The sequence below is a fragment of the Mobula birostris genome, chromosome 7 (assembly GCF_030028105.1).
Source record: "Mobula birostris isolate sMobBir1 chromosome 7, sMobBir1.hap1, whole genome shotgun sequence".
Classification (NCBI taxonomy): Eukaryota; Metazoa; Chordata; class Chondrichthyes; order Myliobatiformes; family Myliobatidae; genus Mobula; species Mobula birostris.
Window position 1 is genome coordinate 81,320,962 of NC_092376.1, and position 16,142 is coordinate 81,337,103.

The window sequence follows — 16,142 nt, forward strand, 5'->3', positions numbered from 1 at the left end:
AGGAAAGGTCTCAAGGAATGCCTGAGGTTGAAGATGAGATAAGAAGGTTTCATGTGTACAGTCACCTTTGAAAAAAGTCTCTGAAGTTGACCTGGAAGGAGTCAGTGTCAAAAGCTTGAGGATGATGGTGATTTTCATACTAGTTAGCAATATTTGGCCAAGATTCAGCAAGTAGTAGATCTATTTTTGTGACTACCTCACATGACAAACTCAATCTTCAGAAACGGTGTTCTTTCAAAAGGTCAAAGAAGCTGAAGCTCTTTCTGTAGAGTCTGGCAGTGGTAGGCTTGACTTCTCTACTGCTTCCTGCTATGTTGTCCTGCAGTTTCTTTCTCATCACATACGTAAGTCAGATAACATTGATCTCCTCTATCTAAAACCCATTCAAATGTATCCACCGTGTCATGTATCCTCCTTTTCAATGTATTGAAAAGTTCTTCCTCCTGTGCACTGTGGTTCTTTTGAATGTGAGTCCACTGGCAATTTATTTTGAACAGGAATATACAGTAAATCCTACCATGGGCAAAGAAATCACAGAAATATATCAAAGGTGTATTTCACACCAATAAAACAGGAAACTTCTATGCACTCTTGACATACAAACTGCAGCAGTTTCAAAAACTAGATTCATTCATGGGCTCAAGGTTTTGGACTATTCTTTTGGTGAGACTGTATTTTACTGATACCTTATATGCTTCAAATCGTAAACAAGAGAAAATCTGCAGATGCTGGAAATCTGAAAAAATGTACACAAAATGCAGAAGGAACTCAGCAGGCCTGGCAAAGGAAGTTACACAGCCAAAACATCGACTCTACTTTTTTCATAGATGCTGCGTGCCCTGAGTTTCTCCAGCATTTTGAGGGTGTTGCTCTTAGATGTGCTTGCTCTCTTATACATGCTTTGTGCTGTGTGTGACTATCGGTACTGTGTTTTGCACCTTGATCCTGGAGTAATGTTGTTTAATTTGGCTGTATCCATGGGCATTCATGTGTGGTTGAATGACAATTAAACTTGAACTTGAGCTACCTTCTCAAGGACTATTGGAAGTGGTAAGTAAATGCTGGCCTTAACAACACTGCTCAGATTCCAAGAATTATTAATCCTTGCTGCACATAATAACTGTTTATAGAGTCCATCATATGTAAATTGGATGTGACAAATCTCTAATCTTTTGGCACAGAGACCAAAGGTTTATTCAATGCCTAACCTGAACAGTGCTCCATGTGTCAACCTCAAATGTTTTTTGCCTTGCAGTACCTGTGTGCATGTTTCAAAAAGCCTCATTAATTTCCTAATGTAATTCAAATTAAGGAAGTCCTCATAGAATGTTTGAGAACATTATGTTTGGCCCAAAGCTGAAGGGCAGGTCATAGTTGTTCATTGACCCTCTTTGCCAAGTTTGAGCCTGTTTCATTGCAGGATATCTTGTATGATGTGCTCCAATAATTCATAAACAAGGTCTTCTTGATGCAAGTTTACTCAGCTAAAAATTAAGCAGCATATCTTTTAGTCAGCTTCTTTCTTTGAGCTTGTTTTGGCTGACAACCTGCACCAACCACATGGGGAGTTGATTTAAATTAGTCAATTTTGTGCTTTATATTCCTTTTGATGGTGAGCCTGCCTGATCTACAGAGCTCTAGCGTCAAGTTATCTTAAACAGCTCTTTCTTTGATATCCCTCCCATTTTGTATTTGCTAGTTTGCACTTTGAGACTAGACTATTTCTTATGATCTGTAATTCCTTTTTGTGCATTTTCTCGTGCCATAATTAAAATTCATTGGATTTCTAAATTATTTTTCTAACAATCTATCAACAATCTGAAGCCTGCACTATGCCTCCCTTTGCTCTCTGTTTTCCAGTTGAGTACATATACTTTCTAACTGTTATAGATCACAATGTAACTATGGAAGTCATAGTGCTCCCAATCACTGCTCCCAGGACAAATGCACTCATCTGATGGACTCCTTCTGAAACCTGGCAAAGCAATGACAACCTGCAGGTTTCCCAGCAGCTAGGTTTGGAAATCTCCCAGCTGATTCTACAGCAGATTAATCAGGCACATGTCCAGTGGGCCCATTCTCTTCAACTGAACTGCAGAGAGAAGAGTAAGTACAAGGTATTCTCTCTCGTTATTTAAACGTGTTTAAATATTTTTTGTTGGTTCTAAGCACTACAAGTGTTTTGTCATTCAGGAGGTGTTTTAATAGCTTTTAAATGTTTTTGAATGTTAGCGAATATCAGAGGCAATCACTGACATACTATGTTCTTAATAGCATGGACAGCCAATAACTCTGAGGGAGGGAGTTGTGGGCATGATTTAAACAATCCTGAGGTGGGGTCCTGCCAGTTATGATATCAGAAAGATCTTACACTGTGTAGAATATTGCCACCCTGCTGGTACTTAGCTCATCAATGGAAGTCAAGCTTGAGGAATCATTCCAGGTGAGAACAGCTTTTGAGGACAAGTGACCAGTGATCTTCGATAGTTCAGTGATTAGTGGAAGATCCCAGCCATTGTTTAATTCGGGCCAGGCTGTGATAACTTTGGATTAACAATGAAACTTACTTTGCATTTTAGTTTCCAGCACCATTTTCAAGACTTTCAAAATTGAAAAAGTCTTTTTTACATGTGAGTATCATTGCACACTCAGCAATAATCATAATGCTTATTCTGATGACATTTTTTAGCAACTGAAGCTCAGCCCAGCACTGAATATTGATCTTTAAAAAATCAGCTCAACTCTGAAAATTAATCGCACTCTGGGGAAAACTACTTTGCAGTGCAGGTGCTCAACCAGGCCAAGTTGGAGTAGAACCAAGTAGTTGTTGAGCAGGAAAGGTGAGGAGTGAAGATTCACTTGGTAAAGGAAATGAACTTATCTTGCTTCTTTTATTAACCCATTTCTACCTCTTCTTAACTTTCTGGTAACATTAAGCTTGTTTCTTACTTCTTAGATTTTGCCTTATCTGCTAAGAATTTCTAGAAAGTTTTATTTTTATTTGTAGCTAATATTCGACGTGTTAGATTTTGCCGGAAAGGAGGCGCCATTAAGTGGTGACTCTGTTTGCAGCTCAGATGGATATCATCAAATATTCCTTTTCTGAACTATGACAGCTGAAATACACAGTCACAGCCAAGGGTACTTCAATAAGCAGCAACGTTTTAAGAAACTGAAAAAATCTATTGAAACTCAAAATTGACAAATCTCAGATGGCAGACTTGGGTTGTGAGTGCAGTTCTTCTTTAAGAAAACAGAAGTGGGGATGCTATGCCAATCTACCAGTACAATTGAAACACAGAAGCCTTAGACTTACACTCATGACTATCTTGTTGGCAAATCTATAGTCTCTGGAAAATAAAATTGAAGAATTCAAGCAAGATTACTGTACCAGAGGAACATCAGGGACTGCTGTGTACTCTGCTTTACAGAAACATGGCTCACACCTACAATTTCAGATGTAGCACTGCTGTTTCACTGTTCTCCACAAAGACAGGACAGCTAGGTCTTTTAAAGCCGGAGTAGGTGGAGTATACTTTATAATTAACTCATCACAGTGCACAAACATGGCAGTTTTGTCTTAGCCCTGTTCTCCCGACCTAGAACATCTAGCTGACAAATGTCATCATTTTATCTGTCAAGGAAGTTTTCCATCATTATCCTAGTAGCAGTATACATTCCATCTCAGGTCAATATCAGGCAGCCAATGAAGGAGCTGAGCAATGTAATCAACAAGCACAAAACAATGCACCTGATACCTTCCCTATCATTTGTGGAGAATTTCAACCTGGCCAGCTTGAAGAAATCTGAACAACTACCATCAACATGTCACCTGTGGAACCAGAAGAGGTAACACGCTTGACCACTGTTAAAGCACCATCAATAGTGCTTACTCTACCATCCCATGCCCACACTTTAAAAAGTCTGATCACCTGACTGTACTTCTACTCCCAACATATAAGTAAAGACCGAAGACTGCAGTACCAGTGGTGAGGACCAAGAAGATGTGGTTAAGGGAGGTAGATGTGGTCAATAGGTCTAGAGCAGATGCAAACACATTGGCTCTCCATGCACCCTTGGATCACCTGAACAATAGTGATACCTACGTCAGGCTGCTGTTTATTAATTACAGCTCAGCATTCAACACAAACATATCCTCAGTACTAATCAGCAATCTCCAAAACATCTGAAACTCCCTGTGCAGCTGGATCATTGACTTCCTCACCAGGAGATTATATCTTCTCTCTCTGACAATTCAGCACTGGTGCACCTCAAAAATGTGTGTTTAGGCCACTGCTCTTGTTATGTATTCATGTACATTTTGACACTTGCTGACTGGGGTCAGGCTTCCTGTGTGTTACATACTGAACCTAATGTGAGAGGGCATTCTGGGTAGATATCTTGCAAGTAAAATGTTCAGCAACATGTTTCTCCTCACCTCTCCATCTCTTTTGTGTGCTACTCAACTACCCGGCTCCCCAGAACCACAAACATAACATCTGGCGATGAGGTGACAAGTCTTCATGTGGTATTTACTGTTTTGTTCCCTTCGTCAAAAAAAAAGTCAGTGTGCAATGCTGGAGGTGTACTGGTGTGTAATGTGGAGAGTGAGGGTGTTTGAAAATGGTGACAATGTTTGGAGGTATGGGGCTGTATGATGAAATGACAGAGCAATGAAGTTCATATACTATAACATTTGAATATTTTGCACTACAAATCAAGTTTCAGATGATATTTGTGTCCCAACTTTTCTGACTGTGATGGGTGCAAAAACATTTAATTCATTACACCAACTAGTGTAACCTGCTAAGTCTGGCGATAAGCCTTATGGATACATAGTTAAAGCCCTAAAGGACCACGATTCACCTAAATGTTTGATTATTGTTGAGAAGTTTAGATTTCATTAGGAATTAAGAGGAAGGTGAGTCTATTTCACAGTTTGTGGTGGTGCTGAAGCAATTGTCTGAATTCTGTGATTTTGTGCAGTTGCTGAATGACAGCTTATGTGATAGACTCATATGTGGTCTGCCTAATGAGGCAATTCAGGAATATTTGCTTACAGAAGATAGAGACTAACATTACAGAAGGGAAATGTGATTAGTACATCGATGGAGATGGGAGCTAAAGAAGCACAGCTATTAAGTGCATTTTCCCAGGTTCATATAAGTATCTTCTGATTTTGAGAATAAGACTCCTTTTGGCAATCAGTGTTACTGTTGTGGCAAAACTGGGCATTTAGCAGAAGAATGCTGGTATAAGGATTTAGATTACCAAAACTGTGGCAAAAAGCACAGCACCCGTAAAAGTAGACAGTCACTGTCAACCAAAAACTCTGTAATAAAGAAAAATGACTTTTGGAAAAACAAAAAAGAAACTTGTAAACAAGATGGAGCATACTAAGGACAGACTGAATGACTCTAACTCTATGGTTGAAGAAGCTTTGCATATTTTATCTGTTTGAGGGCACAAAGATAGCTACTGGGTGACCCTGCAATTGGTTGAGGCCGAGCGGACATGAGTGCTGTCAGAGACCGTTTACAAGGAGAAATTATGGCATCTCACCTCAGAATGGGCAAGGTTAATTTTAAGACGTATACTGGTGAAGTTCCACTGAGGGGAGTAGTACATGTTCCAGTGGAAATTAATGAACTGTACTTGGTTTACTATAGACCATGGTTTTCGGTCGGGCGCCGGATGCTTGGAGAGATTTGGTGGGGGATGGGCGCCCAGCGCTCGGCCAAGAGCCGTGGTCGAGTGGCCGGCGACTTGGCCCGCTCCCCCACTGGACTTAGTCTGGTGAGGAGGGTGTGAGGACACCCAGCAGGACTGAAAAAAAAACAAGACCTGACAAAGGGCGAATGAGCTCCTTGTAAGTCAACGGCCATCTTTCGTGGAAGAGATTAAAGCCTCATCACGTATCTATGAATGGTATGCTATGCACCTAGTTAGAAGAGACATGATGAACTTGGGCACTGCACCGTGTGTCCGGACCTGCCCAAGGCCTCTGTCTAAGGAAGGGCCGAGCTTGAAGAGGCGGCCACGGCTGGAGGCTGACACGGCTTCGGGCTCGAGTTCGGTGGGGGCGGCGGTGGGCGGTGCCGAGGCGGCCAGAGATAACAAACTGGAGGAGAGGCTGTACTTGGTGCTGTCGCAAGATCGAAGAAGATGGAGGTGTATAGCTGCCAACCCCGGATTCAGGACGGCACCCAGTGACTGAATGGCTGACTTTATTAAAGGTAGTGGTAGTTATCCTGCACTTCAGGGCTGCTCATGGTTGGAACCACTCAAAGTCAATGGTCACAAAGTACACTTGATTAGTGGGAACAAAAGGTATTAAAGAAACAAGCAGATGTATTCATTGAGAACTGAGCAGTATGAAAGGAATCACTCTTTGGATGGCTGTTCAGCCCAGGTTCTTTACAGAGCGGCTGAGGTGGCTGCTGAACCTCAGTGGCGGAATGAAAAGGAACAATTAAATGATATAATAAAAATGTGTGCCATGAAGAAAACATACAGCTATTTCAAGAAAAGCTGCTGGAGACCGAAGAGTACCCATAGGCAAAGCGGAGACTAGCATGTCTTTTGGAAAAATATGTCAAGGGAATGCATCTGGGACCCTGAAAAGTGGCATAAGTTCTTGTATATCCCAATTCTGGCAGGAGTTTGACACTGGATGGAACTGAGAAGGACCATGCTTCAGGTTTGGAGAGAGTGGTTCTCAAGCGAAAAAAAAAAAGCAGATCCACAAGAGAGAATAAAGGAAGAAGACCCTGATGTTGTGTTCAGACATCAGCGCGAAACTTCAGTGGTGGCTGTCATGTGACCAATAGTCGGCGATCCGGAATCCCATTGGAAAATAAAGGGAATGAAGATATTTGTTGGTTGGGTTGTCAGCAGAGAACCGGATACGGGCACTTAATAACATGAACAACCTTTGATTGTGGTGGCAGAGACAAAGACTTGCATGACAGATGCTAGAGAAGGAAGGAAAGTACTTCAGGAGAGAGTTTGCTGACGGCATACACATTTTTGCTGAGAGCAAGCAATGTGATTCTGAAACTGAAGAGGAACCAGAATAGATTTCTGCTAACTCCACTAATCAATCAGAAACAATAGAACTGAAAGGTTTTGCTGATAAAATGCTATTGGAGGATCAAAGATGGCAAAAAGGTGGAGGAAGCATGGTAGCATAGTGGTTAGCACAATCTTTCACAGTACCAACTACCTGGGTTCAATTCCCACCACTGCCTGTAAGGAGTTTGTATATTCTCCCTGTGACCGTGTGGGTTTCCTCTGGGTGACCAAAAGACATAGGATCAAAATTGGGCCATTCAGCTCATCGAGTCTGCTCACCACGGGGCCTCCGGTTTCTTCCTAGAGTCCAAAGACGTACCAGTTGGTAGGTTAATTGGTCATTGTAAATTATCCCATGATTAAGCTAGGATTAAATCGTGGAATTGTAGGGCAGTGTGGCTTGAAAGGCCGGAGTGACCTATTTTGCGCTGTATTTCAATAAATAAATAAATAATGTACTGCTATTTATTTTACTTGTAAGTCTTCTACCCAAAATGTCCTCTCACATTATGCTTAGTACATAACACACAGGGAAACTTGACAGCAACCTAGAAAGGTCAAAATATACATGAATACATAATATATCCCTCCCCCCTTATTTTAACGGTTTCTCCCCATTTCCATACACAGCCCAGTTGCTAAACCATTAACATTCAACGCCACAATCACTAAATTCAACCAACAACAACATTTTTTTTCAGGGGGTGTGGATTGCAAAGGCAAGGTTCCACTTGCCTTCAAATTGTTAAGAAGCTTTTTGAAAGCAGACACATCTGTGTCTTTAATTTTTCTTTTAATACATTTGTTTCGGACCAGTTGATAACATTAGAGTGTGTTGCAGATGTTCCACCATGAACAGGATGGCATTTCCTCTTGATTCCATTTTGAGACTTTTCAGTTCTGCTTCCATCTATTCCACAAACAAAACCACTCTAGTTTGTGAACTCTCCTTTAGTTTCTCCATGTTGGCAGTGAGATCGGATAGCAGATGGTTTCAAATCCACATTTGCTTTTCTCAGTATTTCTAAAATATCAATCTTTTTATTATTCTTCATTTTATCTTCTCATGATGAAATGGGAGCAAAGTAGATTCCAAGCTGTGAAACTGGAGTTGGGTTTCTCTGCTCCAGACCAGCTATTCTCTCATGTTCTTCATGAGGAGTAGACCACAGGCTACTGAAGAAGCTACTTGGTCTACTTGAAAACCAATGACTGAACCGGCTGGATGACACTGATCCTTCACTAAGCATCTCTTCAATCATCGATACTAGTCCAGGAACACTTTTCTCCATGTTGAAGAACTCATTAAAAGCAAAGTCCCTAGATGAGGGCTCAGGCTTGATTGTTTCTTGTGGAACGTCTTGGTCAGCTTCTGATGCAGAAACAGTAGGTCTCTCTGCTAGAGCAGCACCATTGCATTCTACGTCTTCTTTAAGGGTTTCCAATTGCAACTTCTGCTTAAAATGTACCTAGCGATTTGTCATTCACAACTGTCTGAGGCAATGAATTCCACAGATTCACCACACACTGGCTAATGAAATTCCTCCTCATCTCTGCTCTAAAGGGATGTCCTTCTGTTGCGAGGCTGTGCCACCTGGTCATAGACTCCCACACTCTAGGAAGCAATCTCTCCATATCCACTCTATCTGGGCCTTTCAATATGCGATAGATTTCAACTGGATGCCCCTTCATTCTTCTAAACTCCAAGAAGTACAGGCCCAGAGCCATCAAACACTCCTCATGTTAACCTTTTCATTCCCGGGATCATTCTTATGAACCTCCTCTGTGCCCTTTCCAATACTAGCACACCCTTTCTTAAATATGGAGCCCAAAACTGCCCACAATACTCCGTGTGGTCTTATAAAGCCTCAGCTTACATCCTTACTTTTACATTCTAATCCTCTTGAAATGAATCCTAACATTGCATTTGCCTTCCTTACCACAAACTCAACCTGCAAATTAACCTGAGGGAATTCTACACAAGGACTCCTAAGTCCTTTTGCACCGCTGATTTTTTAATTTTCTCTCTGTTTATAAATAGTCTACAACTTTATTCCTTCCACCAAAGTGCATGATCATACAACTCCCGATACAATATTCCATCTGCCACTTCTTTGCCCATTCTTCTAAACCGTCATTATGCAGACTCCATGCTCCCTCATTAAGGCAGGGAACCAGAGTGCCACAGGCAGTGGAGTGGTTGTGAAGACAGATGCTGTTAAGACCTCAGACGAAGTCAGGAAGCACACGGTTGAGCACAGTGAGACTAATGTTCTGAGTTGCGTATATTTCAATACAACAAGTATTGTGGGAAAGGTAGATGAGCTCAGGGCATGAATCAACACATGAAATTATGATATTGTAGCCATTAGTGAGACTTGGTTGCAGGAGGGCAGAACTGACAGCTTAATATTGCAGGGTTCCGTTGTTTTAGACGTGATAGAGTAGGAAGCATTGAAAGTGGAAGGGTAGTTAGGGAAAATGTCATGGCAGTGCTCAGTCAGGACAGACTGGAGAACTCATCTAATGAGGCTTTATGGAAGGAACTGAGGAATAAGAAAGGTACAACCACTTTAATGGGGCTATATAATAAACCATTCAACAGTCTGCAGGATTTTGAGGAACAAATTTGTAGAGAGATCCCAGAGTGTTGCAAGAAACACAAGGTTGTTTTAGTAGGTGATTTCAACTTTCCACATTTTGACTAGGACTCTCATACTGTAAAAGTACTAGATGGGATAGAGTTTTTCAAATGTGTTCAGGGAAGTTTTCTTAATCAGTACACAGAAGTTCCAATGACAGAGTATGTGAAACTTGATCTGCTATTAGGGAATGAGACAAGGCAGTGACAGAAGTTTGTGTAGGGGAGCACTATACATTTGTGATCATAATGATATTACTTTCAAGATAATTATGGAAAAAGATAGGTCTGATCCTCAAATTGAGATTCTAAATTAGAGAAAGGCCGATTTTGTTGCTATCAGAAAGGATCTGGCAAGTGTGGACTGAGACAGGCTGTTTTCTGGCAAAGGTGTAATTTTTTTTTCTTTTTCAATATTTTTATTAATTACTTGCATAGATGAATACAAAATACATTATGATATTATGGAAACAGAAACAAGATTGAAATGCCCCATAGCTATGTATAGTAAATTAACTATAATATTGAAAAGGTATGTTTTATTCTAATCTAAAGCAAAATCAAAACCCCATAACAAAACAAAAAAAGAGAGGGGAAAAAAACAGCTGTTTGGTTAAAAGAAAAAAAAATCTGACATATAGTCATAAATTCAAACATATAATAGCCATCATCATTGTTGAACAAATCGAAAATTGTGAAAGTAGTTCCAAAAAGGTCCCCATAATGGTCAAAAAATCTTGTCTAGGTATAGAAATAGAACACCTAATCTTCTCCGGATTTAAACAAGACATAACATCAATCAACCAATGGGCATGAGTAGGCGGAGCGGCATCTTTCCATTTAAACAACAAAACTCTTCTGGCTAAAAGAGAAATAAAGCCCAAAATATGCAAATTATTCGGCTTAAGAGTAAAATCATTTCCTCCAACAATGCCAAACAAGGCAGTCATAGGGTTGGGTTTAAAGTTTACGATAAAAAGCTTCGAGAAAGTTTGAAATACTTCTTTCCAAAATTTATCAAGCCACAGACAGGACAAAAAAATATGAATTGGAGAGGCCTCTTTGACATTACACCTATTACAGTATGGAAAAAAATCTGAGTAAAATCGAGAGAGCTTATCCTTAGTCATATAGGCTCTATGAACCACTTTAAGTTGTAAAAGAGAGTGACAAGCACATAATGAAGAGGTGTGAAGAAGTTTAAAAATTCCATCCCAAGTATCCTCATCAATTGAAGTCTGTAGGTCTTGTTCCCAGAGGTCTTTAATTTTGTCTAATGGAATTTTTCTCATTGCCAAAAACATACTATAAATATTAGAAATAGATCCAATATGAAAAGGTTTCAAAGTAAAAATTGTATAAATTAAATTCTTATCTGGACATTTAGGAAATATATGAAGTTGAGAATGCAAGAAGTCTCTAATTTACAAATATCTAAAAAAGTGAGCTTTATGAAGATTATATTTAATAGATAGTTGATCAAATGAGGAAAGACTATCTCCAACAAACAGATCCTGAAAACATTTAATACCTAGCCTATTCCACTCTTTAAAAACTACAACGGTCAAAGAAGGTTTAAAAAAAATTAGAAAAACTGGGACTAGAGAGTGAAAAACCAAATAACTCAAAGAATTTTCTAAATTGTAACTAAATCTTCAAAGAATGTTTAACTACATAATGATCAGTTAAATTACTTAAAGATAGAGGAATTGAAGAACCAAGAAGAGAAATAATAGAAAATGTATTAACAGAATTAACTTCTGAAGAAACCCAAACCGGACAGTCTTCACGATTAATGTAGCATAACCAAAACGTAAGCTAGTGTATATTGACTGCCCAGTAGTAAAACCTAAAACTGGGTAGGGCTAATCCCCCATTTTTTCAGTTTTCTGAAGATGAACTTTGTTTAATCGGGAGGGTTTTATTCTTCCATAAGTAAGAAGATATAATTGAATCTAAAGAGTCAGAAAAGGACTTAGGAATAAAAACAGGTAGTGCTTGAAATAAGCATGAAAATTTTGGAAAAATATTCATTTTAATAGAATTAATCAGCCATAAAGAAAGGGGAGACCAATTTGATACTACCTTCTTAACGTATTCCAAAAGAGTGATAAAGTTTTCTTTAAAAAGAAATTTATAATTCCTAGTAATTGTTATATCCAAATAAGTAAATTGATTTCTTACAATTTTAAAAGGAAGGTCAGACTTGACTGATACCAAAATATTCAAAGGAAAAAATTCACTCTTATGAAGATTAAATTTATATCCTGAGAACTGACTAAATTCAGAAAGTAAAGAAAGTATTGAGGGTAGAGAGGACTCCACATTAGAGATGTAGAGCAAAAGGTCATCGGCATAAAGCGACAACTTATGAGTGATACCCCGCCTTAAATTACCTGAGATGTCAATGGATTCACGAAACACGATGGCTAAAGGCTCTAAAGCCAACTCAAAAAGCCAAGGACTCAAAGGACATCCTTATCTGGTTCCACATTAGAGATTAAATGGTTTAGAACTCTGAGAGTTAGTAAGAACCTGCGCAAGGTTTACACCTGTGTAACGGTGTAATTAACAATCTGAAAAAGGGGACCAAGTATCTAAGTCTGCTGATGATACTAAACTGAGTGGAAAAGCAAATTGTGCTAAAGATATGGGCAGTCTGCAGGGAGATATAGATTGGATAAGTGAGTGGGCAATGGTCTGGCAGATAGAGTACAATGTTGGTAAATGAGAGCTTATCCACTTTGGAAGGAAAAATTAAAGAGCAAATTATTATTTAAATGATAAAAAATTGCAGCATGCTGCTGTGCAGAGGAACCTGTGAGTGCTTGTGCATGAATCACAAAAGGTTGGTTTGCAGGTGCAGCAGGCTATCAAGAAGGCAAACGGAATATTGGCCTTCTTTGCTAGAAGGATGGAATTTAAGAGCAGGGAGGTTATGGTGCAACTGTATGGGATACTGGTAAGGCCACACCTGGAGTACTACGTGCAGTTCTGGCCTCCTTACTTAAGGAAGGATATACTGGCTTTGGAAGCAGTGCAGCGGAGGTTCACCAGGTTGATTCCAGAGATGACGTGTTAGACTATGAGGAGAGATTGAGTTGCCTGGGACTGTACTCACAGAAATTGAGAAAAATGAGAAGAGATCTTATAGAAACATAAAATTATGAAAGGGATAGATAAGATAGGGGCAGGAAAGCTGTTTTCACTGGTAGGTGGACTAGAACTAGGGGACATAGTCTCAAGATTCGGGGGAGTTGATTTAGGAAGAAGATGTGGAGGAACTGCTTCTCCCAGAGAGTGGTGAATCTGTGGAATTCTCTGCCCAATGAAGCAGTAGAGGCTACCTCAATAAATATATTTAAGACAAGGCTGGATAGATTTTTGCATACTAGGGGAATTAAGGGTTATGGGGAAAAGGCAGGTAGTGGGAGATGTGTCTATGGCCAGATTAGCCATGATCCTATTGAATGGCAGACAGGCTTGACGGGCCAGATGGCCTACTCCTGATCCTATTTCTTATGTTCTTATATAAGTGGGAGGCCTTGAAAGTTGAAATTTTGAGAGTGAAAAGCTTGTATGTGCCTGTCAGAATAAAAGGAAAGGATAACATGTTTAGGGAACCTTGGTTTTCGAGAGAAATTGAGGCTCTGGTTAGGAAAAAAAGGAAGTACATTGCAGGTCTAGGCAGGTAGGTACAACTGAAATGCTTATGGAGGAAAGAAATGCAAGAGAGCAAGTAAGAAACCTACAGGGCTAAAAGAAAGCATGAGGATACTCTAGCTGCAAGACGGCTTCTACAGATATGTTAAGAGCAAAAGGATTGCAAGGGAGAAAATTGGTTCTCAGGGAGGCAGAATGGCAGCCTTTCTGTGGAGCCAAAAGAGTTGGGGGGATCGCATATAGATTTTTTGTATCTGTCTTTATTTGGGAGATGGACACAGAGTCTATAGAAATGTGGCAAAGCAGAAGCAGGAACACAGACTCTGCATAGATGAAGAAGTGCAGCTGTTTGTTGTCTTGAGGCAAATCAGGGTGGATAAATGCTTAGGGTCTGACAATGTGTTCCCTCGGGCCCTGTGGGAGGCAAGTGAAGAAACAGCTGGGGCCCTAGCAGATATATTTAAATCACCCTTGGTGACAGATGAAATACCAGAAGATTGGAGGGTAGCTAATGTTCTACTGTTTAAGAAAGGCTCTAAAAAATATTATAGTTTGGTGAGCCTGACATCAGCAATGGGAAATTATTAGAAGGTATTCAAGGAGACCTGATATATGAGTATTTGGTTAGACAGGGATAGTCAGCATGGCTTTGTGTGGGGTAGGTCATGTCTAACCAATCCGTTTTTCCTTGAGGATGTATTAATAAAATTGATGAAGGCAAGGCAGTATTTTGTCCACATGGACTTCAGCAAAGCATTTGACAAGTTCCCACATGGGAGGTTGGTTAAGAAGGTTGAGTCACTTGGCATTCAAGATGCAGTAGGAAATTGGGGCAGACATTGGCTTTGTGGGAGAAGCCAGAGAGTGGTAGTAGATGGTTGCCTCTCTGACTGGAGGCCTGTGACTTGTGGAGTGCCGGAGGGATCAGTGCTGGGTCCTTTGTTGTTTGCCATTTATATCGACGTAGGTTTTCTCCAGATGTGCTGATTACATACTGAAGCCATTGTGGCTAGTGAATTAAATGTCATTGGAAAAAATTGTATCAGTGTGGGATTAGTGGAAATGACAGTTTGATGGTCTAAGGTCTTTCTTCCATGCGGTTTGAGTTAATGAAGCTAAAAATGACAACTGGAAGCAAATATCATTGGATAGCATTCCACATAGATAACTGATTTAAAATGCTCCTGTGTAAAGCAATAAACAAGGTTGAAAGTGTACACAATTTCTGAAATGATAGAAAAAACACTAAAACAGCAGGGAGGTATCAGACCTTTATGCTGATTTCACAAACTATAGCCACACCAAAGCACCTTACATTCTGTAAAGTCCCTTAAAGTTATAGTTAATTTTGTAATATATGGTAGGTTTATTCTGCTAATGCATCTTGGCTCAGTAGCACCAAGGGGATAATGAGCAGATAATCTATCAGTGATGTTGAAGGTGACCAACAGAACACATCTGCTCTGAAATTATTCATTGAGAATAAATGTCCATCTGAAGGACAGAGGGGCGTCTCAGTTTAACATTCATCTGAAAAGTGACACTTCCAACATACAGCAAACTCCCAGTAGTTTTCAATTGATTGTCCACGTTCTGTGTTGATCTCTCTGGAGTTGGCATTGAACCTGCAACTGACTGACAAGGAAATTAAAGAGCCATGACTGACATTCAATATCTGTTGAAAACAATGAAAAACCTATAGTGCTGCTTTACCTGCAACAGGTTCTTCTCACAAGCCACAGTATTCAAAAAAGGTGTATCATTTTCATTGCAAAGGTAACCAGCTAGTCACAGAGTCTGACTGTTAACATCTTGACATAGAATCAGAGAAAGAGAAAAGATTATTTTTAATTGTCACAAGTATAGCAACTCATCAAAGTATTCTGTGAAATGCCTTGTTTGTGTCAACAACAAACATAGCCCAAGGATGTGCTGGTGCAGGCTGCAAAGTGTTGCCATGCTTCAGGCACTGACATAGCATGTCCATAACTTACAAACCATAACCTGCATGTCTTTGGAATGTGGGAGGAAAGTGGAGGCAACCCACACTGTCACACGGAGAATATATATGTTCCTTGCAGGTGATGTCAGGAAGGGAACCCAGACCAGTGGCACAGTAAAGCACTACCATACCTAATGTTATAGCTTTATAATGAGTGGGCTACATAACATTACTGGACACCTTAGCTTGTTATCCATGATTAATGCATAATTTGATTATGCACATAGGTGTATTTCATATCTGATGTACAAGGCTAAGCTTCCTACATGTTTAAAGACCATTCTAAGTTCATGGGTTCAATGTCCATTTAGAAATCAGATGGCAGAGGAGAAGAAGGTGTCCCTGAGTTGCTGAGTGTGTGCCTTCAGACTTCTGTACCTCCTTCCTAATGGTAACAGTGAGAAGAGGGCATGTCCTGGGTGGTGGGGTTCTTAATGATGGACGTTACCTTCCTAAGACACTGCTCCTTGAAGATGTCTTGGATACTATGGAGGCTGGTACCCATGATAGAGCTGACTAATCTGCAAATTATTTCGATCCTGCGCAGTAGCCCCCCCACCCCCGACCCACCAATACCAGATGATGCAGCCAGTCAGAATGCTCTCCTTGGTACATTAGTAGAAGCTTTCAAGTGTTTTAATTGACAAACCAAATCTGAAACAACTTTATGGCTGTGATGTAAAATCCAGTGTGCTGATTCCACATAGTCACAGTTAGAATTCTTGTGAATTGACTGTAATGGATCATTTACTGTTTAACCCA

At 40.0% G+C, this 16,142-nt stretch overlaps 1 long non-coding RNA gene across 2 annotated transcripts in view; it reads left to right on the top strand.

Annotated features, from left to right (window-relative positions):
* The first annotated feature begins 1,585 nt into the window (after positions 1-1,585).
* The window catches only part of LOC140200770 (uncharacterized), a 53,969-nt gene continuing 39,412 nt past the window's right edge, over positions 1,586-16,142 (top strand). For both annotated transcript variants that reach the window (XR_011886725.1, XR_011886724.1), the window contains exon 1: positions 1,586-2,106. This is a non-coding gene — a long non-coding RNA (uncharacterized lncRNA). The remainder of the gene's footprint in view (positions 2,107-16,142) is intronic.